Source organism: Camelus ferus, chromosome X, assembly GCF_009834535.1.
Source record: "Camelus ferus isolate YT-003-E chromosome X, BCGSAC_Cfer_1.0, whole genome shotgun sequence".
Classification (NCBI taxonomy): domain Eukaryota; kingdom Metazoa; phylum Chordata; class Mammalia; order Artiodactyla; family Camelidae; genus Camelus; species Camelus ferus.
This window is the reverse complement of record NC_045732.1, coordinates 4,569,091-4,596,092: the sequence shown is the minus strand read 5'-3', so window position 1 is coordinate 4,596,092 and position 27,002 is coordinate 4,569,091. Positions and strand designations below refer to the sequence as shown.

At 36.5% G+C, this 27,002-nt stretch overlaps 1 long non-coding RNA gene across 1 annotated transcript in view; it reads left to right on the top strand.

Moving 5' to 3' along the window:
• Positions 1 to 5,578: 5,578 nt before the first annotated feature.
• The window catches only part of LOC116661828, a 33,839-nt gene continuing 12,415 nt past the window's right edge, over positions 5,579 to 27,002 (top strand). Inside the window, exons 1-2 of the long non-coding RNA XR_004317813.1 lie at positions 5,579 to 6,145; positions 7,481 to 7,648. This is a non-coding gene — a long non-coding RNA (uncharacterized LOC116661828). The remainder of the gene's footprint in view (positions 6,146 to 7,480; positions 7,649 to 27,002) is intronic.

Genomic DNA, 27,002 nt, shown 5'->3' with positions numbered 1-27,002 from the left:
ATTAATAATTTTCCATGCACAGAATGAATAATACTATTGATATGTGTCAGGCACTAGACACTTTAACTACCTTATCTTGTGTAATCCTTACCTAAACTGTGTGAGATTAACATTGTTGTTATCTGTGTTTTCAGATAAGAAGACAGAGCCTCAGAATGTTTTAGACCCTTCCCAAAGTCCACACACCCAGATCACTGGGCTTCAAATCTCCTGCTTTTTCTCTTGCACTTGTAGTGAAGCTGCTTGGTTTGATATACTTTAGGGGTGATAGGGGTGAATCTCAGCAATGCCCCCAGCAGCAGGCCCAAAGTCAGAGCTTCTTAAAGCTAAAAGAGACTTATGGCTGACTCCTTATCCCCCTGGGCCCAGCCTAGCCTCTCAGCTCCAAGACCAAGTCAGAGGCCCTTGTGGGCCCAAGGAGAAACTCGTTTTTCCCTCTCCAAACTCCAGCCCTGGATCTCTGGGAATTGTTCCCAGCAAGGTGGGCCCAACTGTCCTCCCACTTAACCTGCTAATAAGCAGCCTGTGAAAAATGATGAATAGCAGAGTGAGTCAATAGACGTGAGCACTTAGATGCCTGGAGAACTGGCCTCCGGCCACTCAGAACTTCACCATCAATTGGAGCATTGCCTTAATTGCAAATCACTTAATAGCCACAATGGGAAACAGTCTCATTCTCTGGAAGAATAATTTCTGTCTGATGGGCTCTTGAAGGCTGCTTTCCTCTACTTCTTCAGTTTCTCTCCTGCTTTTGCACTTCCTCCCTCTGGATGCCTGAGCACATTTTCTGTGTGGTTGTCCCAGCCCATGGAGAAACTCATGAAATATCCCTGAGGGCTCCTATGCAGCACAATGCAGTGCCAACAGGAAGTGGATGCTCTGCCTATCCACAAATGCAGTGATTAAAAGTAATGTTATGTCCTTCAAGAGGCCAAAAATGAATTGGGCATCCATCTCTGTCCACAAAATCAGATGTGGGTGGGCAAGAAATAGTTTTTGTTTGTTTTCTTTAAAGTAACTGAATTCTAAAAAAAAAAATTTAATAATAATAATAATAATAATAATAATAATAATAATAATAATAATAATAATAACAACAACAACTGAATTCTGAATCCAAGTCTCCCATCCTAACAGCGAAGCAGAAAATCCCATGTCAGTTATGACTGGGGGCCCCCTCAAGGGTGGCCCTGAAATCCAAGGAGTATTTATATTACACAAAAATAGGGCAAGGGCACCTAATCTCTACATCTATTCTATTTACCACCAACATCTTCATTTTCCATGCCAGCAGTGAAGGAGGGGAAGTTAAAAGCCCTGGGGGTTTAGGTTATGCCTCTTTTTGGGTGCCTTAGAGCCATCTCCTCCCCATCTTTGAGGCACTGTCCTAAACAGTGCTTGTGTTTCTACTGCCCCAGACTTAGAAGCTCTCCCTTTCCAAGTGGGGCTGGGAGTGGTAGGGATCTCTCTTCTTCTTTTGTACTCTCTGCTTCTTTTTTTATGACTATATATCCTCAATAGGGTTTTCAGATTTTTATAAAAGAATGATAGATTGAGTGACTTCAGCCTGCTTCTGCTTTCTACACTGTGAAATCCTTCTTGGAAGAGATCTTTCAAAGGCCTAGTTACCTCCATGGAGCAGAGGAATGGGGAGTAGGGACATAGAGGGACAACAGACACAAACAAACATAAGTATTTCCAGAAATTACCCTGCCAAAAAGTACTGCCTTATTGCAAATAAATATTTCACTGTCATAGAATTTAGAACACAAAATTTTAGTCCCTGCTCTGCTTGCAACTGATGGAAACTTGGTGATTTCTTAGAGCCTCAGTTTCTTCATCTGTAAATGGTGGGGTTGGGAAACACAGAGTCTCAGGCTGCAGTCCTTTCATCACCCTTTCCCTTTTGATCCTTCACTTCCTCCTACACCATCTGTCCTGTCCCTGCTCACCTCCACTGGCATAAGTTCCTGGGACAGTTTTAATGCTTAAGATGTCCCTTCTCATATTGAGCTGGAATCAGCCTAGCTTAGTCCCTGGGAGACACACAGGCTCTGTTTGCTATCTACTCCCTTTGCCCTATAACAGTTCTTCCAGATCTGAAGGGAGAGATGGTGTTCTTTGGTTCAACATATATTGAGTATCTATTTTATGCCAGGTTCTTTTCTAGGTGCTAAAGGTGCAACAGTGAATAAATTAGATTTTAAAAGGCTTTACCTTTGTGGGATTTACTTTTTTCCACAGGTGGGCAGATAATAAAATAAATAAACAAAAGATAGAGTATGTCAGATCATTATCAGTACAATGGAGAAAAATAAAGTAGAAGAGAGACAGGAGGCTACAATTTAAAATAGTGGTCAAGAGAGGACTCTGAACAGGTCACATTTGAGAGAAGAACTAAAGCCCTGAAGTGAGAGCAGATAATATATACCAGAAACAACCAGGAGTCCAGTATAGCTAAATTGGAGTGAGTGAAGGGGATAGTAATAGAAGATGAGATCATGGAGATAAAACGTTAAAGTGAGGGAAACGGGTAGACCATTGCAAAGATTTTAATTCTTGTCCTGAGTTAGATGGAGCAGAAAATGGCATCACCTGATTCATGTTACATGGAGTTGTCTCTTTTCCAGGCTAAACAGTTACAGCATCTTCCAACCCTTCCTCATGTGTCCTTGTACTAAGCCCCAATCCCCAGCCTTCTCAATCCCTCCTGGACACACTCCACTCCAATGTTTGTGGCTCTCTTCAAGTATGGGTCCCAGAACAAGACACTTTAGACAGATTCACCTAGGTCCTTTGTCATTACTCCTAGAAACCTGCAAGAGGCTAAGTGGTATGAGCTTTGGAGTCAAACAGACCTGGATCCTATTCTTGACTCCACGACCAGCTATATGATCTTGAATAACTGAGACCTTCTCCAAGCCTCAGCATCTCCAACTGTAAAATGGGAGAAATAGTCTGTGCCTTGTGGAGATTAGCAATGATATGTATAAAGCTTCCCTGCTCTGTGACTGGCCCATGCAGGCCCTACTCAGATGATTGTCAATCTTAGCTGTCACTGTGGCTTGTATCCTTGGCACATAGGCAGCCTCACTTGGATCTTTGGTAGGTGTGAACCCTGTAGTGGGAGATAATCTAGTCAATATGGTCACCCTCTGTGAAGGCCTAAGCTGCTGGGGAAGTAAAAGTATGGGCCCCTCATGTTTCTTCCATTGAGTTCTGTGAGTGCCTGTTGGTGGCTGGACCTGTCAGCATCCAGAATCAAGGTCTGATGTCCCACATCAAGGGAAGGCAGGACTGGAGACTCCAAGGAGAATGGGTGTCAAGTGTTTCTTTTACCAGAAATTGGAAGTCCCTGGAGCCAGAAGACCTGCAGGAGGCTGTACCTACAAGAGCATTCTAAGATCTGAGCTGTATAATCAGGATTAAAGCCATCATCCAAGCAAGGACCATAAAGAGGGCATGAGAAGCCCAGGTGCAAAGGGAGGATGAAAGTGAGGAACAGTGGGACCAAACAGGTGAGTGGGAAGGAGGCAACAGTGGCTGATGCTTGGTGTCATGGCTTGGCTTTTATGAGTTTCCAACAATTTTTTGTAGGTGAGTGAGCTGATTTGGCATACAAGGTGCAAACCAAGGACTTAACAGAGTGCTTTCTTCAGGGTCTCCACTTTGAGTGTTACTTTCAGGCCTTAGAGCCAAGTATTCATAGGATATGTATAATGCCACTTCTGGGACTGGGCTTAGTGGTAGGCCAGTTTGAAAAAAGACTCTTCACCTGGAAGCTGAAAACATGGCTTGGGGAAATCCTGTGCTGGGAGCAGCCAGAGTGTGTAAGAGGCTGGTCTTTGATATTCTGAATAGGTCTGTCACAAGCCCTGAGCATGTTTTCTCATTTGCTAAATGGGGCCAATAATTCCTACTGTGTCTCCCTCCCACCAATCCTGTGCTCCAGCAGAGAATATCTTCATTTTTCCTATTGGAAAATGCAGTAGATGGTAAGGTGGTAGTATTATTCAAATACTTTGGCACTGGTTGCCTGCCCTCTGTGAGCTCATATCTCTCACAAAGCCAGGGCACTGCAAAAAGCTATTTGCTCCTGCCAGTAGCCAGATCCTACACTCTGACAGCCCAGTCATCAGATACAGTAACTTTAGTGTTTTATTTTTGATGGATGTGTGTGTATTTTTTTAAGCTTTTTTAAAATTGAAGTATAATCAGTTTACAATGTTTTGTCAATTTCTGGTGTACAGCAAAATAGTTCAGTCATACATACACATATGTATATTCATTTTCATATTCTTTTTTGTTATAGGTTACTATAAGATATTGAATGTAGTTCCCTGTGCTATACAGTATAAACTTCTTGTTCTATTTTATATATAGTAGTTAGTATCTGAAAATCTCGAATTCCCAGTTTATCCCTTCCCACCCCACCCCCTCCATAACCATAGGTTTGTTTTCTGTGTCTGTGAGTCTGTTTCTGTTTTGTAAATAAGTTCATTTGTTTTTTTTCTTTTAGATTCCACATATAAGTGATATCATATGGTATTTTTCTTTCTCTTTCTGGCTTGCTTCACTTAGAATGACAATCGCCAGGTACATCCATGTTGCTGCAAATGGCATTATTTTATTATTTTTTATGACTGAGTAGTATTCCTTTGTATAGATATACCACAACTTCATCCAGTCATCTGTCGATGGACATTTAGGTTGTTTCCATGTCTTGGCTACTGTAAATAGTGTTGCTGTGAACATCGGGGTGCATGTATCTTTTCAAATTAAAGTTCCTTCTGGATATATGCCCAGGAGTGGGATTGCTGGATCATATGGTAAGTCTTTTTTTTTTTTAATTACCATGGCTAAAATAATTCACTTTCTTGATGCTCAGTTTCTATCTATCTGTCCTTCTCTCAATCTTTTAATGTCTCTCTGTTTCTATGTCTTTCCCTCTCTCTGTCTTTCTCATTCTCAATACCAGGGCTGAGCATGTTTCTGGACATACAGAGTACAGATGGCCTCATGTGGCTTCCTCTTTAGCTGGTTGTGTTCATGGCAGTCAGTATTCAGAGATTTGCAATAATTGTGGACAGCTAGTGGAAATAGTCTTCAGTCTTCCAGCTCCTGCCTCAAGAATCAGGGAGTATCTTCTCCATAGCACAAGATGGAGCTGAGTTCCAGTGAGTAGAGTTTAGCAGTAGTAGGAGTGTCTGCCTGCCCTCCTGGGAGTTGTATCAGAGACCTGCCTTTCTGGTCCTGCCCCACCTATGACTATGTGACATTGAACCCTCCCCCTCACTTCTCTGGGCCCCAGCTTCCTCATCCATCAGGTAAGAATATGGAATTCTTGTCCTGTCTTCCTCCTGAAATGGGTATACAAATTATTTGGAAAACTGTAAAGCAAGATGTCAAAATGGTTGTCTTTATGACTGGCATTATTTGTGCAGCTTGGATTCTTCAGGAGGAGGCTACATCTTCAAATTGACAAACAATTACTTTTCTCATACTAAGTCTGAGATCCTGTGGTAAGTGTTATAAAGGAATGTAGAGATAAGCAGTGGTGTGCTAGAGCCAGCTTATACCAGCTTTCAAGAACCAATCGTGCACATCTCTTCCTAACTCCACATTCAATGATGTCACATTGGTAGATGAAGTTGGCAATGGTGAGAGTAATTTCCACTATGGAAATCAGCAAATACTGCAAATTTGGAATTTTTTTTCCCCAGATATCTATAACTGTTTCAATCATAAAAGAGCTGCCAATCGAGGAGTGGTGTGTGTGTGTGTGTGTCTATGCACATGCATGCATTCTGTGGGAAAGTGGAAAGGTAAGCAGGCACATGATTATAGTCGGTGAAAGTACTAGGTTGAACCATGTGATGTTGCTCTTTGTGCAAGTCAAAACTAACTGAGTACTAGCAATTTTATATAGTTCAGTCCAACAGAATGTCATCTTTAGTGGAGTAGAATACCTGGAATGGAAGAGGATTTCCCAAGGCCACTCAGATGATCTGAAGCTGAGCTGGAGTTAACCCCAGGACTCCTAGTTCCTTGTCTCAACCCTGAAGACTCCATTACTGCTTTATTGTCCTCTGATTCCTTGTCAAAATAGACAAAGCTCTGACATGAGAACCACAGTACTGATGGGGTAAGATAACTACAGGTCTGTTGCCTCATTGTCCCCTCTAAGTTAAAGGTTAGCCTTCAGGTCATATCCTTTTTCCATAGCCCCATTGCCCTAACACAGACTTTCTCCCTCATTTTTCCTCTCTCTTTCTCCACCTCACCCTCACCACCCTGCCTGTGTTTTGCATCCTAAGAGTGCTAGAAATTAGAATATGTTCAGGGGAGAGCAAAGGAAAATTATTACAACAGTTGGAAATAGGATCATGAGGAAAGGTGAAAGGAATTCTGCCTTGATAAAAGAAACTTCCCTGTCAATAAATGAATAGTCTTCACATCTCAAAAAGTTGATACACAGAGGGTGTTATACTGCCTTTTTCCATTTCCTGAAGCCAGAAGAGTTCAACATTTAACCTAATGGCATTACCAGCCAGCCGGGCTCCTAAATGGAATCATCACTGACTCTTTTCTTTTGCTCAGTCTCCATATCTAATTAGTTGTTGAATTCTGTTGATTCTACCTCTTAAATATCTATTGGATCATCACTTCCTCTCCATCTCAGCTACCATGGCCCTAGGTCAGACCTTCATCATTAGCCTCCACTGAACTCCATGCGTCTACTCTCAGCTACTGACACCAGAATGTTATTTAGAAATCATCCAACTGCTCAGGCCATGCCTCTTGTGATGTTACTATTGTCTATGAAATTAAAGCTGACTTTCTCATTCTGGCATTCAAAGCCTTCTATCTTATAGCTTCAAATGTTTTTGTAGTCCTATCTTTCACCACTCTATATACTAGATGCTTTAGCTTTTTCCTCAGTGGGCCCCCACTGTTACCACCACAGGGCCTTTATGCATGTTCTTCCTTCTGACTAGACTTCTACCACCTTCACCCATTGAAATCCCACTTATCCCTCATCCTCCTAAAGGTTACCTCCTCCTTATTTCCACATTATGGTAGTTCTGAACCATACAACCATTCATTTCTTCTCTCTTTTGGCACCCAATTTAACATAAAGGTAAGAGTAGCAGCTTTTAAGCCAGACTGCTTAGGTCCCAGTCCTCACTTTATTACCTACTAGCTGTGTGGCATCGAGGAAGTTGCTTAAGTTCTCTCATGCATATTTAAAATGGGCAACGTATTATTACCTCCCTCAGAGGTTGTTATAAAAGTTAAACACTTATTAATTTAAATTGAATGCTTGTTAACTATAAACAAACACAGCAAATAATAAATACTGCCATTGTATTTATATTCTTGTTTCATCTCTCTGACTAGTCAATTGTTCCTTGAGGGCAGAAACAATATATTACTCATCTTTAGGACAGTTAATAATGATTTTAAAAATGTTTTACAGGGTCTTCTGGTCCATATGTGCTTCCCCTAAAGTGCAACTACAAATTCTGGAAATAACACAAGGCACAACCAAAGGAAAACTCAAAAAGTGATAAGAAGGTGAGCTGGTTAAGGATCATAGAATTGGAGGAATATAGCATATAATGCATTCACAACCCATGAACAAAAGGTGAGTCAGACCTGATATTTTCCCAAACCTAAAAACAGAAATCAGACAAGGAAGGTTCAACCTTCCCCAGAAAGAACAGATGTCCCTTTGACAACATCATGTAATCCCAACAGCACCAGCAAAGAGAACCGATTGGGAGCCTGGCTGAAAATAAGCAGTAAAAGGAATCATTCCCTTTCTCTGATAGGCCTCAGACTCCTCTCTTCCATTAAGAGATATTAGGTAACTATGTGGTACCAGCAAAGGGTATCCTAGAAAAACAAGTGGCCCTACCTGGAATGTGCTTTTCCTCTCTGCAGGACAATGACTATTTTTCCCCAACGTATGTTCACCAGGTGGCCTTGCCTGGGGGATTCTTGCCACCCCTTAGGCAGCATCATCAGAAAAAAATGGGAGTTCCATCAGCACCAAATAGACCAAGAAGACTAAAATGTTACCATAAAGGCCTTAAATTAAATTAAATTAAATTAAATTAAATTAAATTAAATTAAATTAAATTGCTATTGAAACTACAGCCCACAAAAGTAGTCCAAGACCTGCATTTAAACCTAAATAGGGTGGCTACCTACTAAAATAGAACATTTGTATAGGACCCAGAGTATCCTAACATACTACGTAAAATATCCAGGTTAAAATGTAAAAATTACCCATCAAACAAGAACCAGGAAAATCAAACTTTAACAAGCAAAGGCAATCAACAGATGTCAATACTGAGATAAATCAGATGTTGGGAATTATCTGACAAGTATTTTAAAGTAGCCATAATAAAATGCTTCAACAACCAATTACAAATTCTCCTGAAGCAAATGAAAAATTAGAAAATCTTAAGACAGAATTTGAAGTTACAAAAAAGAACCAAATGAAAATTATAAAACTAAAGAAAAATGCAGTAACTGAGGGTTTTAAAAATGCTGGATAGGCTCAATAGTAGAATGGAGATGGCAGAGGGTAGAATTGGTGAATAGGATAATTAGTAGACTTTATGCAATCTGAACAACAGTGAGAAAATAGGTTGAAAATAATGAACAAAGCCACATACCAGTGGGACAAAAACAAAAGATCTAACATTCGTATAATTGAAGTCACAGAAGGATAAAAAAGAGAGTGGAGGTGAAAGAGTACATGAGGTAATGATACCTGAAAACTTCCAAAATTTGGTGAAAGACATAAACCTACATATTTAAGAAATGTATTCAAGAAATTATCCAAATAGGTTATTTCTGAACCATTGAAATATGCTTGTATTTCTCTAGTGAAACCAGAAAAGGCCTTTAATCCATTTTGAGTTTACTTTTGTAGATGGTCTGAGGAAATGTTCTAATTTCATTCTTCTTCATGTAGTTTTCCAGTTTTCCCAGCACCACTTATTGAAGAGACTGCTTTTCCCCATTTTATATTCGTCCCTCCTTTGTCACAGATTAATTGACTATAGTGGTATGGGTTTGTTTCTGGGCTCTCTATTCTGTTGCATTATTCTATTTGTCTGTTTTTGTGCAGGTACCATGCTGTTTTGATTACTGTAGCCTTGTAATTCAGGGAGGGTGATACTTCCAGGTTTGTATTTTATTCTCAAGATTGCTTTGGCAATTTGTGATCTTTTATCATTCTATATAAACTTTAGGATTATTTGTCCTAGTTCTGTGAAAAATTACATGGGCATTTTGATTGTAATTGCATTACATCTGTAGATTGTTTTGGAAAGTTTGTCCATTTTAACAATATTAATTCTTCGAATCCAAGAGCACTGGATATCTTTCCATTTCTTTGTATCATCTTCAATTTTTTCATCAATGTTTTATAGTTTTCAAAGTATAAATCTTTCACCTCCTTGGTTAAGTTTATTCTTAGGTATTTTATTTTCTTTGATGTGATTTTAAATAGGATTTTTTTTTTGCTTTCTCATTCTGATTGTCCACTATTAATGTTTAGAAAATAAACAGAGTTTCTATATTAATCTTTTTTCCTGCAACTTTACTGAATTCATTTAATAGTTATAATAGTTATTTGGTGAAGGCTTTAGGGCTTTCTATACAGTACAATGTCATCTGCAAGTAGTGACAGGTTTATGACTTCCTTTCCAATCTGGATGATATTTATTTCTTTTTTTCTTGTCTGAATGCTATGGCTAGGACTTCCAATACTATGTTAAATAAAATTGGTTAGAGTGGGCATCCTTGTCTTGTTCCTCAATTTAGAGGAAAGACTTTAAGATTTTCACCATTGAGTATGATGAGAACTGTGGATTTGTCATAAATGGTTTTGCTAATGTTGAGATATGGTCCCTCTATACGACCTTTGATGAGAGTTTTATCATGAATGTGTGTTGAATTGTGTCAAACTCTTTCTGCACCTATTAAGATGACCGTGTGTTTTTTATCCTTCCTTTGTTACATCCTTCCTATATATATCCTTTGTTATATCCTTCCTTTGTGTTTCACACTGATTGATTTGTGAATATTGAACCATCCTTGAGTCCTTGGAATAAATCCCACTTGATCATGGTGTATGATCATTTTATATATTGTTGGATACAGTTTGTTAACATTTTGTTGAGGATTTTTGCATCTATATTCATCAAATATATTGGCCTGTAATTTTCTTTTTTGTAGTGTCTTTCTCTGGTTTTGGTATAAGTGTAATCGTGATCCCATAGAATGAATTTGAGATTCTTCAATTTTCTTCAATTTTTTGAAATAGTTTGAGAAGGATGGGTATGTTACTAAAATTCCCAAGTGAAGCCATCCAGTCCTGGGCTTTTGTTTGCTGGAAGTCTTTTAAATCACAGATTCAATTTCACTTCTAGTTATCTGTTTAAATTACCTATTTCTTCTTGATTAATTCTTAGCAGGTTGTGTGTTTGTTGAAATTTGTCCATTTCTTCTAGGTTGCCCAATTTGTTGTCACAGTTTGTAGTATTCTCTTATGATTTTTTGTATCTCTGTGGTATTGGTTGTTATATTTTCCTTTTTCATTTCTAATTGTATTTATTTATGTCCCTCTTTTTTCTTATGGATAAGTCTGGCAAAAGTTTTATCAATTTTGTTTATCTTTTGAAAAACAACTCTTGATTTTATTGATCTTTTTTATTGTTTTGTCTCTATTTTATTTATTTCCTCTCTTATCTTTATTATTTCCTTCCTTTTTCTGATTTTGGACTTTTTCTTTTCTTTTTCTGATTCATTTAGGTGGTAGGTTAGGTTGTTTATTTGAGATTTTTCTTGTTTTTTCTTGAAGAAGGCCTATTTCACTGTAAACTTACCTCTTAGAACTTCCATTGTTGGATCCCATAGATTTTGAAGAGCTGTGGTCCCATTTTCATTTGTCTTGAGGTATTTTATGATTTACTCTTTGATTTCCTCATTTATCCTTTTGTTTTTTAGTAGCATGTTGTTTAGTCCCCATGTGTTTGTTCTTTTCCCATTTTTTCTTTCAGTAATTGATTTCTAGTTCCATAATGTGATCAGAGAAAATGCTTGATATAATTTCTATCCTCTTAAATGTGTTGAGACTTGTTTTGTGACCTAACATGTGGCCTATACTGAGAATGTTACATGTGCACTTGAAAAGAAAGTGCATTCTGCTGTTTTTGGATGGAATGTACTATAGATATCTATTAAGTCCAAATAGTCTATTGTGTCATTTTAAACCATGGTAGCATTATTGATTTTCTGTCTGGATGATCTGTTAATTGATGTAAGTGAAGTGTTAAATTACTCTAATACTATTGGATTTTTGTCAATTCTCACTTTTTGTCTTTTAGTAGTAGTTGTTATTCTTAGCTTTATATATTTAGTTGCTCCTGTATTGAGTGTATATATCTTAACAAGTGTAATATCCTCTTCTTTTATTGATCCCTTCATCATTATATAATGCCCTCATTTGTCTTTTGTTATAGCTTTTGTTCTTAAATCTATTTTGTCTGATATGAGTATTGCTACCTCTGCTTTCTTATCATTTCTGTTTACATAAACTGTCTTTTTCCATCCCCTCGCTTTTAGGCTGTGTGTTTATCTCTGAGTGAATCTGTTGTAGGCAACATATAGATGGATCTTTTTTATCCAATTAGCCACCCTATGTCTTTTCATTGGAGCACTTATTCCATTGGCATTTAAAGTAATTTGGGGGGTAGGGGAGGTAATTAGGTTTATTTATTTAGTGGAGGTACTGGGGCATGAACCCAGGACCTTGTGCATCCTAGGCATGCACTGTACCATTGAGCTATACCCTCTCCCTAAAGTAATTATTGACAAGTATGTACTTATTGCCATTTTATTATGAGTTTTCTAGTTGTTTTTCTCTGTTCATTGCTTCTTCTTTTTGTTTCTTCCCTTATGGTTTTATGGGTTTTTTTTTTTTTTTTGGTAGTATGCTTGTGTTCCTTTATTTTTAGTTTTTGTGTATCATTTGTGTAGTTTTGATTTTTGGTTACTATAAGTTTGTTATATGTTGACCTAGAACTGTATCTACTTGTTTTAAACTGGTAGTCATTTAGGTTCAAACACATTCTAAAAGATCTGCATTTTTTCTCCCCTTCCTCACATTTTGTATTTTTGATGTCATATATTACATCTTCATGTTTATCCCTTAACTATTTTTTGTAATTGTAATTGCTTTTACTTTTTTGTCTTTTATTCTTCATACTGGCTTATTTAAATGGTTGATCCTCAGCCCTTACTATATATGCATTTCCTAGTGTGTTTTTCCCTTTCTTATAGATTCTTACTTCTTTTCCACTTAGTGAAGACTGTTCAACATTTCTTTTAAGGTAGGCTTAGTATTGATTAACTCTTAATTTTGCTTGTCTTAGAAGTTCTTTATCTCTCCTTCAATGCTAAATGATAATCTTGCTGAGTAGAATATCCTAGGTTGCAATTTTTCTGTTTAAGAACTTTGAATATATCATACCACTGCCTTCTGTCCTGCAAAGTTTCTGCATTGAAATCATATGATAACCTTATGGGGGTTCTTTTGTATAGAACAATTTGTATTTTTCTCTCTGCGTATAGAATTCTCTCTTTATCTTTAACTTTTGGCTATTTTAATTATGTCTTGGTGTGGGTCTGTTTAAGTTCATTTTCTTTGGACCCTCTTTGCTGCTTGTACCTGAATATCTTTCCTTCATAATGTTTGGGAAGTTTTCAGCCATAATTTCATCAAATACATTTTTAATTCCATTCTGTCTCTCTTCTTCTCCTGGAGCCCCTATAATGTGAATGTTGGTATGCTTATTCTTATCACAGAGATCTCTTAAACTGTTCTAATGTTTAAAATTTGTTTTCCTTTTCCCGTTCTGTTGGGTGATTTCCATTATTACATCTTCCAGATCACTTATGGTTCTTTATTATTCACTATGTGTTCTTAAGTATCACTTAGTCTGTTACTTATTCCTTTTAGTGTGTTTTCCATTTCAATTATTGAATTCTTCATTTCTGATAGATTTTTCCAGTTCATTGTTAAAATTCTCACTGTGTCCATATATTCTTTTTTTCTAATTTAGTTTAAATTCTTATTACCAATGTTTTGAATTCTTTATTTGGTTATATATTTTTATTTCTGTTTTATTATTTATTTTGTTCAGGAATTTTCTCTTGTTCTGTCAGTTGAGACCAGATCTACTTTTTCCTCTTCCTTAATTTCCTCTGCCTCAAGTAATTTAGGTGAAACAGTTAACTTTTGTGGTCTTGAAGGGGTGTTTTTCTGTGATAGTGTCTCTAAACAGACTGTGTGTGCCCATTGTCTTTGATAAGAGAGCTGAATTTGACATGAATGCAAGTCACATCTTTCCTCATGGTGTGCTCACAACTATCACCTTAGTAGATGGTGGAGCTGGAGATGGATGAGCCAAAGCTGGAGCCAGGTGTGATATAGGATTTCTCCTCTGCTCAATGGCCATCACCACCCTATTGAGACTGAGGTTTGATCCCAAGTTGTTGGAGCAGAAGTCCTGAGGGTTGGGCCTGAGCCAGCTCAGTTTCCTTCAGAGTGTGCTTTCTCCTCTCCCAGCACTAGACCCTTGCCACAGAGAGGGAGAGTGCTTTAGCAAGTGGAGCCCATCTGGGCTCTCAGCTCATGTTAGTCACAGAGTTCCAAGCTATCTTTGATGTGCTGCCTGTGCAGGGGCAAGCAATTGTTTCCTTTGCTCTGCTGAGACACAGCCTCGTTTCCAAGTCCCCTTTGTCCCTCATAGTTGATTATTCCTTACAGCCTCTTTGACTCCCACCCTGTTGTGGAAACACACAGCAGGTCAGGCAGGTCCTCTGTGGACTCTTGGTGCATCTTGGCTTGTGAACTATGGTGGAGTGGCCACAGTCACAGTTCTGGGATGTTTCTGATGCCTTGCATGAGTAAGCACCAACAACGGCCCATGCTGCCCCACCCAGGCTCTTCCCTGGGACCAGGTCACCTCACTGTCCCATAGTTGAGTTTTCTCCCTACTCATAGAAGCCTTAGATCCAATGACACACTGTGTCATGGAAGAAGTGAGGCTGGAGAATTCACTTGGCTTGGTCTGGGGTACGGGCCAACATGGTCATGAGAAAGGAGTCAGCCAGCCATGTAGTTTCAATCAAGGGAAGATTCACCCTGCCTTGGGGGTGAGCCATTGTTTGTGTGCTTCTCACAAGGAAAGTCCAGGCTTCCCTCAGCCCTCATGTTAGTCCCAGCCCTCCTCCAACTAGCCAAGGGGGTTCATCTCCCTTGTGTAGGACCCAAGGACTGGGGTGCCCAATCTGTGACTCAAACTGCTCATTCTCCCAGGTGGGTCTCCACCCATGTATTGTCCCTTTTCCTCTGAGTCTCCTTCCAGGTGCACACATCCTGACCTGATCAATTTTTCCTCTTTCCTATGAAATTACATGTGGATCTTTCTTGCAATCTTGGTTGTACAGGAGTTTTCAGCCACTTTCCAGTTAGTTTCCAGTGAGAATTATTCCACATGTGAGTGTATCTTTGATGTGTACAGGGAGGGAAATAAGTTCCATGTTCTCCTACACTGCCATCTTTATCAATACCCAGGGGAACAAGAATTTGAATGACAGCAGATTTCTCATCAAAAGCCATAGAGGACAAGGAGAGAGGCAGAATATTCTGCTGAAAGAAAAGAAGAGTCAATTGTGATCTTTGGCTTGTAGAAGCATCCTTCAATCTTAGTCTTCATCTTAGTATGGCATTATCTGTGTGTGTGTGTCTCCATGTTCAAATCTTCCCATTCAATAAGGAAGCCAGTCATGTTGGATTCGGGCTCAACCTAATGCCCTCATTATAACTTTACTACCTCTGTAAAGACCCTATCTCCAAATATGATAACATGCCGAGCTACTGGGATTTAGAAATGCAGTATATCTTTTAGGGGAAACACAATTCAACCCTCAACAGTTTTTCTTTAAAATTTCTATAATTTTAAATTAATTTTTGCTCTTACATAAAGGTCTCTGTTCCATTTTGAGTTAATTTTTGTATATGGCATGAGGTAAGCATCCAAATTCACTTTTTTATGTGTGGATATCCAGTTGTTTCAGCACCATTTGTTGAAAAGATTAATTTTTCTTCCATTGAAATATCTTGACATCCTTGTCAAAAAAATCAGTTGACAAATAATGTAAGGGCTTATTTCTGGACTTTCAATTCTGTTATTGATCTAGGTGTCTATCTTTATGCTGCTACCACACAATCTATTTTGTATATATATTATATATATATAATATATATACACACACACATATATATGTGTATATATATATACACACACACACACTTTATTGAAATATAGTCAGTTTATAACATTGTGTCAATTTCTGATTATTATAAGTTTGTAGTAAGATTTGAAATTGGGAATATGAGTCTTGCAAATTTGTTCTTCTATTTAAAGCTTGCCTTGACTTTTCTGGATCCCTTGAATTTCGATATCAATTTGGGGACCTACTTGTTAATTTCTTAAAAAAAAACAGTTGGAATTTTCATAGATACTGCATTCAATCCATAGATCAAATTGGGGAGTATTGAATCTTTTTTAAAACATTTTTTATTGAGTTATAGTCATTTTACAATGTTGTGTCAAATTTCAGTGTAGAGCACAATTTTTCAGTTATACATGAACATACATATATTCACTGTCACGCTTTTTTTCGCTGTGAGCTATCACAAGATCTTGTATATATTTCCCTGTGCTATACAGTATAATCTTGTTTATCTATTCTACATATGCCTGTCAGTATCTACAAATTTTGAACTCACAGTCTGTCCCTTCCCACCCCTCTCCCCCTTGGCAACCACAAATTTGTATTCTATGTCTATGAGTCTGTTTCTGTTTTGTATTTATGTTCTTTTTTTTTTAATCTTAATATTGTCTTCCTGCCCATAAACATGGGATTAATTTCCATTTATTTAGGTATTATTTAAGTTCTTTCAACAATGTTTTGTACTTTCAGTGTACAAGTCTTGAACTTCTTTTATTAAATCTATACCCATGTATTTATTATTTTTGATTCCATTATAAATAGAATTATTTTTTTAACATTTTTATTGATTTATAATCATTTTACAATGTTGTGTCAAATTCCAGTGTTAAGCACAGTTTTTCAGTCATTCATGGACATATACACACTCATTGTCACATTTTTTTCTCTGTGAGTTATCATAACATTTTGTGTATATTTCCCTGTGCTATACAGTATAATCTTGTTGATCTACTCTACAATTTTGAAATCCCAGTCTATCTCATCCCACCCTCCATCCTCCTGGCAACCACAAGTCTATATTCTCTGTCTATGAGTCTATTTCTGTCATGTATTTATGCTTTGTTTTTGTTTGTTTGTTTGTTTTTGTTTGTTTAGATCTAAATAAATGGAATTAATTTTTAAATATTCAGATCATTTTTTGCTAAAGTAGTCAGTTGATTTGTGTATATAAATCTTGTATCCTCAAATATTGCTGAACTAATTTACCAGCTCTAATATTTACTTTAATGGAGGTATATTTCTTAGGATTTTATATATGCAAGATGATGTCATCTGCCAATAGAGATACCTTTTTTTCCCTTTCTGTTATGGATAATGTCAATTTGTTTTTCTTATCTAACTACTGTGACTAGACTCTCAACTACAATGCTGAATAGAGGTGGCAAGAATGAACATCATTGCCTTATTCCTGATCTTAGGGGGAATGATTTCAGTATTTCACCATTGAGTATGGTATTATCTGTGGGATTTTTGTAGACACCTTTTATCAGATTAAGGAAGTTCCTTTCTATTCCTAATTTGTTGAATGTTTTTATTATGAAAGAGTCTTGGATTTTGTCAAGTGCTTTATCTCTATCTATTGAGATTATCATTTGATAGTTTTTGTCCTATATTATATGGTAATTTGCATTGACTGATTCTGATATGTTGAACCAACCTCTCATTTCTGGAATAAATCCCAATTTTGTCATGATGTGTGATCTCTTTTATAAGCTGATAGATTTTATTTGCTGGTATTTTGCTCAAGGTTTTTATATCTATATTCATAAGGGAATTGGTCTGCAGTTTTATATTCTTGTGATGTCTTCATATAATTTTTATATCGGAGTAATCCTGGTCTCATGAAATGAGTAGGGAAATGTTTCCTTCTCTTCCAATTTTTGGAGGATTTTATGAAATGTCAGTATTAATTCCTCTTTAAACCTTTGGTAGAATTCACTTAGGAAGTTTAATTATCCTTAACTATTCTTAGTAAGAAGATTTTAAATTACTAAATCAATCTATTTCTATGTAATATGTCTATTCAAATTTTCTATTTTTTTTCATAAATCATTTTCAATTCTTTGTGTTTTCATGGGAGTTTGTCCATTTCATCTAGGTTAACTAATTTGTTGGTATACAATTGTTCATAGTTACCCTTACAATTCTTTTTATTTCTGTAAAATTGGTATTGATGCCACCTCTTTTATTCCTGATTTTAGTAATCTGAGTTTCCTCTTTTTTTTTTCTTGGCCACTTGAGTTAAAGTTTTGCCATTTTTTTACATTGTCAGAGTTTTTTTTGTTGTTGATTTTCTCTATTGTTTTTACATTCTGTATTTTACATTCTCTATTGCTTTACATTATTTATTTATACTCTACTCTTTGTTTCACCAGAAAGACATGAAAAGGATTTAATATCTCACTTCTGTTTGACTTTGAGTCTCTTCACTAGCTGAACATGAAAACTAAGGAAGAGTTAATAACTGACTGACTGACCATTGAAAGTTTGCTGCAACATATACACTAAGCTCCTTGGAAACAGCTGAGAAATGTACTGGTTCCAGGCATTCAAGGACATTTCTGTCCAATTATTAGTTGATCATTAAGTTATCCAAGCAGAGACTTTTGTGGCCACATATATCAAAGAATACAGACTTTACAGAGTTAGTTGAGGAAAGTTAAGCAAGTAAACAACAACAAGAGAAACAAAAAACAAACCCTGTGGAAGAGAGAATCTGATTTCCAGAGTTGCCACATTATATTAGCTAAAAGGCCAATTTTTCACCAAAAAATGAATGGCATATAGAAAACATTTCTAAAGAGCCAAAGAAAAATATTAGAAAAATGTCTCCCTAAATATACACTGTTAATAAAGAGAAAGAGAATGAAAACCTAAAAAAGAACTAAATAAAACTTCTGAAGCCATAAAGGTGAATAACTGAAATAAAAAATTCTTTAGAGGTGTTCAATGGAAGATTTGAACTGACGGAAGAAAGAATCAGTGAAGTTGAAGATGGATCAATTGACATTTTCAGTCTGAGGAACAGGAAGAAAAAATAATGAGAAAGAGTAAAGAGGTCTATGGGACACCATCAAAGGTACACATGATGGGAGTCTCAGAAGGCAAACAGAGAGAAAGAGGGAAAGAATATTTGAAGAAATAATTGCTGAAATGATCCCAATTTTGATGAAATACTTTAATCTACACATCCTAGATGTTCAATGAACTTCATGTAGGATAAATTAAAAAATATCCACATCCAAACACAAGTTAAACTGCCAAAAATAAATAAAATGACACTTGAAGGGACTAAGAGAAAAAATGATTCATCACATACAAGAAAATTACAAGATAACAGCTTACTTCTCATCAGAAAAAAAAACAGAATGGCATAGCCAAAGTGCAGAGAAAAGAAAATAAACTGTCAAACAAGAATTGTACATATGGCAAAGTTATACTCCAAAAATGAAGGAGAAATAACATTCATAGATAAAAACAGAGAATGCATTGCTCGAAGATATGCCTTACAAGAAATAATAAAGGAGTTTCTTTAGGCTGAAACAAAGTGACATCAGATATTAATTTAAATCTCCATGAAAATATTAACTCCAATAAATGTAATTATATAGATAATAATAGAAAGCATAATTACATATCTGTTTATACTTTTCTCTCTTAACTAATTAAAAAGTAGTTGCACAGGATGATGTAAGTGAAAACGATAGGTGGCAAGACACTCCAAAAATTTGCCCTGCTATAAAAGTAAGGCAAAACCTGGTAAAATTAGTCAGAATCAACTTTTTTTTAGAGCACCAGACATTATAAAAAAGGTTTGCAGCAAACTGAGTAGTGTATATTCAAGAAATACAACTGAATCTCAGTAAGAATAGTGAGCTTTCTGGTATTTTAATTTGCCCTAGTTCCAGCCTCTAAATTATCTCCAATTATACACTAAACTTAAAAAAAAAATAAAATAACAGCCCATATTCCAAAGCATCTTGGCAACCACTTAAAGGAAGCTAAATGGAATGACAGCTATCTCAAAGCCTTATTATCAAAGAATTGTCATTATCTTATCTGTCTGGTGGTTTTTGTAAAGATCCCCTTTAAAAGAATAACTCTGATCTTGCCCAGTGATGAGAGTCTTTTCTCTGGGAAGGTGTAGGTGCTTGTTTAAACACATGTTTTGGAAAGCTCCAACATATTCTTAAAAATCTAGAAGGTCTACACGTGCCTAGGGCTGTGTGTATGCTCAGATAAGACCTGAGAAGAACCTATGCTCTCATCTCTGTCTGACCTTGAAGTTCTGTACAAGTAGGAACTGAAAGTTAAGGTAGAATTATAAACTACTTGTCTGAGTGTAAAGGCATGCCACAACATATACATAGTGTGTCTTAGCAAAGATTGGAGTATATATTGCTTCCAGGAATTAAGAAAAAAATGTTATCCAATCATTAACTGGCCACTAAGCAAGCTGAGCAGAGACTTTAATAGCTACACATAAAGAATACAGAGTTTACAAAAATAGCTCATAAAACTCACAAAAGAAAAAACAACAACAACAGTAAAATAAGCAGGAACAGCAGTAAACCTGGAGAAGCAGTCAGATTCTGATTTGCAAAGTTGCCACATTACATTATTTAAAATGTTGAATTTTAATTAAAATTATGAGATATGTAATGACAAAAGAAAGTATGGTTCATACACAGGGGAAAAATAATCATTAGACAATTTCCCAGTGAAAACACAGACATGGGAGTTACTAGACAAATCTTTATTTTTTTAAATATTGAGTATAGTCAGCCTGCAAGGTGTCAATTTCTGGTCTACAGCACAATGTCCCAGTTTTATATATATATAGGTGTATATATATATAATGGAATGCAACTCACCCATAAAAGAGAAGGATATTTTGCCATTTGTGGCCCTTCATTCACTTTTTTTTTTCACTTTGAAAACCAGAATTTTATAACTGGCAAAGACATTGAAATTGAACCTTTGTCAAATGCATCATTTGAAAATATTTTCTCCCCTTCTGTGGGTTGTCATTTTGTTTTACTTATGGTTTCCTTTGCTGTGAAAAAGCTTATAAGTTTAATTAGGTCCCATTTCTTTATTTTGCTTTTATTTCCATTGCCTGAGTAGACTGCCCTAAGAGAACATTGCTAAGATTTATGTCAGAGAATGCTTTGCCTATGTTTTCTTCTAGGAGTTTATAGTGTCTTGTCTTATATTTAAGTTTTTAAGCCATCTTGAGTTTATTTTTGTGTATGCTGTGAGGGAGTCTTCTGACTTCATTGATTTGCATGCTGCTGTCCAGTTTTCCCAACACCACTTGCTGAGGAGACTGTCCATTTCCAGAGACTTTCTCCATTGTATATTCTTGCCCACTTTGTTGAAGATTAATTGATCATAGGTCTGTGGGTTTATTTCTTGGCTCTCTATTCTGTTCCATTGATCCATATGTCTGTTTTATGCCAATACCATGCTGTTTTGATTACTGTAGCTCTGTGGTATTGTCTGAAGTCTGGGAGGGCTTTTCCTCCAGGTTTGTTGTTTTTCTACAGTAATACTTTGTCAACTCTGGGTCCTTTATGATTCAATATAAATTTTAGAATTATTTGTTCTAGTTTTGTGAAAAATGTCCTGGGTAATTTGATACATATTGCATTAACTCTGTTCATTGCCTTGGTCAGTAAGGCCATTTTTAACAATATTGATTTTTTCCAATCCAAGAGCATGGCATATCTTTCCATTTCTTTAAGTCATCTTTAATTTTGTTAGTCAGTGTTTTGTAGTTCCCTGTTTATAAGTCTTTCATTTCCTTGATCAGCTTTATTCCTAAATATTTTATTGCTTTGGATGCAATTTTAAAAGGGATTGTTTCCGTATGCTCTTTTTCATATATTTCATTGTTAGTGTAATAAGTGTAACTGATTTCTGTATGTTAATCTTGGTTCCTGCTACCCTTCCAAATTCTTTTATCAGCTCTAGTAGTTTTTATGTGGCGCTTTTAGGGTTTTCTATGTATAGCATCATGCCATCTGCATATAGTGACAATATTACCACTTCTCTTCCAATGCAGAGCCCTTGTATTTCTTTTCCTTGCACAATTGCTGTGGCTAGGACATACAATACTATGTTGAATAGAAGTGGTGAGGGTGGAATCCTTGTCTTGTTCCAGATTTTTGTGGGAAGGTTTTAAGTTTTTCACTATTGAGTATTATGCTGGCTGTTGGCTTGTTATAAATAGTTTTTATTATGTTGAGATATGTTCCCTTTATACACTCTTTGGTAAGAGTTTTCCTGATAAATGGGTGTTGAATTTTATCAAATGCTTTTTCTACATCCATTGAGATGCTCATGTGATTTTTGTCCTTTCTCTTGTTGTTGTGTTGTATTATGTTGATTGATTTGCATATGTTGAACTATCCTTGTGTCCCTAGGATGAATCCAACTTGATCATGGTGTATGACCTTTCTTATGTGTTCTTGGATTCTATTAACATATTTTGTTGACAACTTTTGCATTTATGTTCGTCAATGATATTGGCCTGTAATTTTCTTTTTTTGGTAGTGTCTTTGTCTGTTTTTGATATCAGGGTGATGGTGGCTTCATAGAATGAGTTTGGGAGTGTTCCCTACTCTTTAATCATTTGGAAGAGTTTGAGAAGGATCTGTATGAATTCTTCTTCGTATGTTTCATAGAATTACCCAGGGAAGCCATCTTTTCCTGGACTTTTGTTTGTAGGGAGGTTTTTTATTGCTGATTCTATTTCATTTCTAGTGATTGGTCTGTTCAAGTGGTCTATTTCTTCTTGATGCAGTTTTGATGGACTATATGTTTCCAGAAACTGTCCATTTCTTCTAGGTTGCCCAATTTTTTTCCATATAGTTGCTCATAGTATTTTCTAATTTTTTGTTTGTTTTGTTTTTGTTTTGTTTTGTTTTGTTTTGTTTTGTTTTGTATTTCTCTGATGTTGGTTGTAATTTCTCCACTTTCATTTCGTATTTTGTTTATTTTTGTCCTCTCTCTTTTCTTTTTGTTGAGCCTGGCCAAAGGTTTTTCAATTTTGTTTACTCTTTCAAAAAACTAGCTCTTTGGTTGATTTTTCTATTGTTTTTTAATCTCTATTTTATTTATTTCCTCCTTGATCTTTATTATTTCTTTCCTTCTGCTGACTTTGGGTTTTGTTTGTTCTTCATTTTCTAATTCTTTTAGGTGGTAGGTTAGGTTGTTTATTTGAGATTGTTCTTTTTTGAGGAAGGCATGTATCATTATGAGCTTCCCTCTTAGGACTGCTTTTGCTGCATCCCATAGATTTTGTGTGGTTGTTTTCATTGTCATTTGTCTCAAGATATTTTTAAATTTCTTCTTTAATTTCATCACTGACCCTTTTTTTTTTTTAAGTAGCATGTTGTTTTATCTCCATGCTGTCATTTTTTCTCAATTGTTTATCTGTATGTTGATTTCTAGTTTCATAGCATTGTGTTCAGAGATGATGCTTGGAATAATTTCTATCATCTTAAATTTCTTGAGGCTTCTTTTGTGCCTGAGAATGCCATCTATCCTAGAGAATGTTTCATGTACACTTGAAAAGAATGTATATTCTGTTTATTTGGGGATGTAATGTCCTAAAAATACCAACCAGTTCCAACCATTCTATTGTGTCATTTAGTATCTTCATTGCCTTATTGATTTTCTGTCTGGAAGACCTGTCCAATGATGATAATGGGGTTTTAAAGTCTCCCGCTATTATTGTTTTCCCATCAATTTCTTCTGTTATGTCTGTTAGTATTTTCTTTATTTATTTAGGTGCTGCTATATTGGGTGCATATATGTTAATGAGCATAATAGCCTCATCTTCTATTTTTCCTTTAATCATTATATAATGTTCTTCTTTATCTTTCTTTATAGCCTTTGTGTTAAAGTCTGTTTTTTTCCTGATACCAGTATTGCTACTCCTGCTTTCTTGTCATTTCCATTTGCATGAAATATCTTTTTCCATCCTCTCACTTTCAGTCTATGTGTGTCTTTCACCCTAATGTGGGCCTGTTGTAGGCAGCATATTATAGGCTCCTGTTTTATAATCCAATCTGCCAATCTATGTCTTTTGATTGGAGGATTTAGCCCATTGACATTTATGGTAATTATTGATAGATATATTTATTGCCATTTTGAAATTAGTTTTCCAGTTGATTTGCTGTTTCCTCTTTGTTACTCTCTTTTCCTTTGTGTTTTCATTTTTGTGGTTTGATAATTTTCTTTTGTATTATTTTTGGTTTCATGACTATTGTACGCTTTTGACTTGTGGTTACCCTGTATTTTAAGTATGTTAACACACTATTATATCTGTTTGCTTTATACTGATATTCATATAAGCTCAAACACATCCTAAAAAGAACCAAAAATATTCTATACTTTCTTGCTCCCCTTTCCCACCTTTAATGATTTTGATGTCCTCTTTTACATCTTCATGTTTATTCTCTTGCAACTCATTGTCATTATCACATATCCAATTATGGTTTTATATTTTCTATAGCTTCTTGGTTCTTTTCTATTTAGAGTAGACCTTTCAATATTTATTTTAAGATAGGTTTAGTGTTGCTGAATTGTTGTTGTTGTTTTTTGTTTGTTTGTTTGTTTGTTTTGTTTTGTTTTGTTTTTTGCTTGTGAAATTCTTTATCTCTCCTAATCTAAAGGATAGTCTTGGTGGATAGAGTATCCCAAGTTGAAGCTGTTTCTAATTCATGACTTTGAATATATCTTTCCCTTCCTTTCTGGCCTGCAGTATTTTTGTTGAGAAATCAGCTGAAAGCCTTATGATGGTTCTTTTGTAACTGTTTGTTTTTCTCTTGGTGCCTAGAATCATTTCTTTATCTTTAATTTTGGTCACCTTAATTATAATTCATCTTGGTATAAGTCTATTTGGATTCTTCTTGTTGAGGACCCTCTGTGCTTCCTGTACTTGGATATCTGATTCTTTCTTTAAGTTTGGAAACTTTTTAGTCATGATTCCTTCAAATACTTAACGCCATTTGCCGCAAAATGGATGTCCCTGGAGAATGTCGTTCTAAGTGAAGTAAGCCAGAAAGAGAAAGAAAAATACCATATGAGATCACTCATATGTGGAATTAAAAAAAAGTGATCATAAATACAAAACCAAAACAGACTGATAGACATAGAATACAAACTTGTGGTTTCCAAGGGGGAGGAGGGTTCAAAGGGACAGATTGGGAGTTCAAAATTTGTAGATACTGACAGGCATATGCAGAATGATAAACAAGATTATACTATATAGCACAGGAAAATATACACAAGATCTTGTGGTAGCTCACAGCGAAAAAGAATGTGACAATGAATATGTGTATGTTCATGTATAACTGAAAAATTGTGCTCTACACTGAAATTTGGCATAACATTGTAAAATGACTATAACTCAATAAAAATGTTTAAAAAATACTTTTTCAATACCCTTTTCTCCTTCTTTTCCTTCTAGGGCCTCTATTATGCATAGATTGGCTCATGTTATACTATCCCACAGATTCCCTTATACTGCTTTCATTGGTTTTTACTTACTTTTATGTCTGCTGTTCTGATTGGGTGATTTCTGTCATCATGTCTTCTAAATCGCTTATTCATTCCTCTGCATTATATAGTCTGTTTTTTACTGCCTTTAGTTAGGATCTTATCTCAGGCATTGAGTTTCTCTTTTTTATTGGCTCCTCTTTATAGTTTTATTTCTTTTTTATAGTATTCTGCATGCTTATTTATAGTCTCTCTTATTTCCTTTAGTGTTTTATCACCCCTTCTTTGAAGTCATGATCTAGTAGACTGTCTAGGTCTATTTCCTTGATAATTCTTTCAGGGTACTTCTTTTGTTCTTTAATTGGTAGTGATTTCTCTGCTTCTACATTTTACTTATATCTCTCTGGCTATATGGATAAAGGAATATCAGTTATCTGTTGTGGTCTTGAAGGGCTGTTTTTCTTTTTTTTAAGTGGGAGCATTCCTGTGTAGACTGTATAAGTCCAATAATTTTGTTGTGAGGTCTGTTTTTTGTATGGATGATTGCCATCTCTTTCTTCTGTGTATGTTGGCTGTTATCCCTTTGATTGAGGGTGTCAATGGTGTTGTGATCAGAACCTGTCCTGGTTGTTGAGTGGGGACTCCTCTTTGTTCTGTGCTTGTCACAGCCCTGATAGGGGCCAGGTCTGCTCCTCTTTTGTTGGAATGGAGGCTTCCAGACCCATTTCGGATCTGGTGTGTTGTAGGTGGTGTTGGTACACTTTAAGTACTTTTTTTGATGCTGCCCTTGTCCTCACTTTAGCTGCAGGAATGTCAGCACTCTACTCTTATGTCCCCCAGGGTCTGCACCCACAAAGCCACCACTGCAGATCTGCCAACATCAGGCACTAGGATCTGTTGCAGCAATCGTGTAGTCATGCACCTGGATCCAGGGTGCCCTATCAGGGCCCCAGCACCACGTCCACATGTGGTAGGCATGTCCATTAAAAAGGCTGCATCTACCCATGTTGTGCTCTGTCTTGCTTGTCCTAGAGGCACAGGTCCACAAAGGCATCTATGGAGCAAATCCTTCCCTTCTGCCTGAGGCTTCAAATAAATCTCAGTCCTGCCCATGAAATTGTGGCTCCCCTGGGTTTGGATTCAGGTTTTAACCTGGCCTCCACCTGGGAGCTTCACACCAAGTATGATGACTATGATTGAGCCCTGCTTCTCCTCTCCTGAAAATGTGCCAACAATGGTGTCATGAAACTGCAGTGACAATGGCTTTGACCAGCTGCTTTGCAACACTCCACCCTCATGTGCACCAGCAGCATTGCTTTTTATGACTGTTCTTTTCTGTACACACTCTGAGCTACAGCCCACAGTAAACTCGAGCCACCTGAGTCTGCCCCTGTGCAGTAAGCCCCAGCCCTCTCCCCTGGCCCCAGCAGCCAGTCCCAGCCCACACCTGCTGGCTCACATCGAGGGCTCAGGATCAATAGCAGGGACCCTTTGTGCCAGTTTCTCACAGTTCTGTCAGCCAAGCAGCTGCTGTGTACTCCTCTGATCCTTGGACATTACCCCTCAACTCCCTGCTGACCCCTCCATTGGAGAAGGAGCATCCCAGCGTCTGAGTACTTCTTCTCCTTTGCCACTCCCTTCCTGCAGACAGGTCCTGCACTGATTTCTGTTTTCCCCTTCTACCAGCTTTTGTTAGGAATCTTCTATGTAGGAGATATTCTGCCAAAGTTCAGCAGGCATTCTGAGTGAATGGGGTGGTCCAAGGATTTATCTCTTGGTGTATTTGTGGGAGATGGTGAGCTGAGAGCAACCTTCTAGTCTGCCATCTTGGCATTCTCATGACAAATATTTTAAGTTTATTATTTGAGACATTTTCATAGAGTTAACGGAAACCATGTCTAAAGAAGTAAATATGATATCTCCTTTTATCATAGAAGGAAGTATGGGTGTGATTTTTTTACCAAATATCAGTAAGTGATAGAAATTATAAAAATAAACCAATAGATATTCTAGAGTTTTCTATTTACACAACTAATAAAGACAGTATAAATGTATTTTTGTTTCTAACTCATTTTTAGTCTTATCTGACTTAAAATGCAACTACGTAA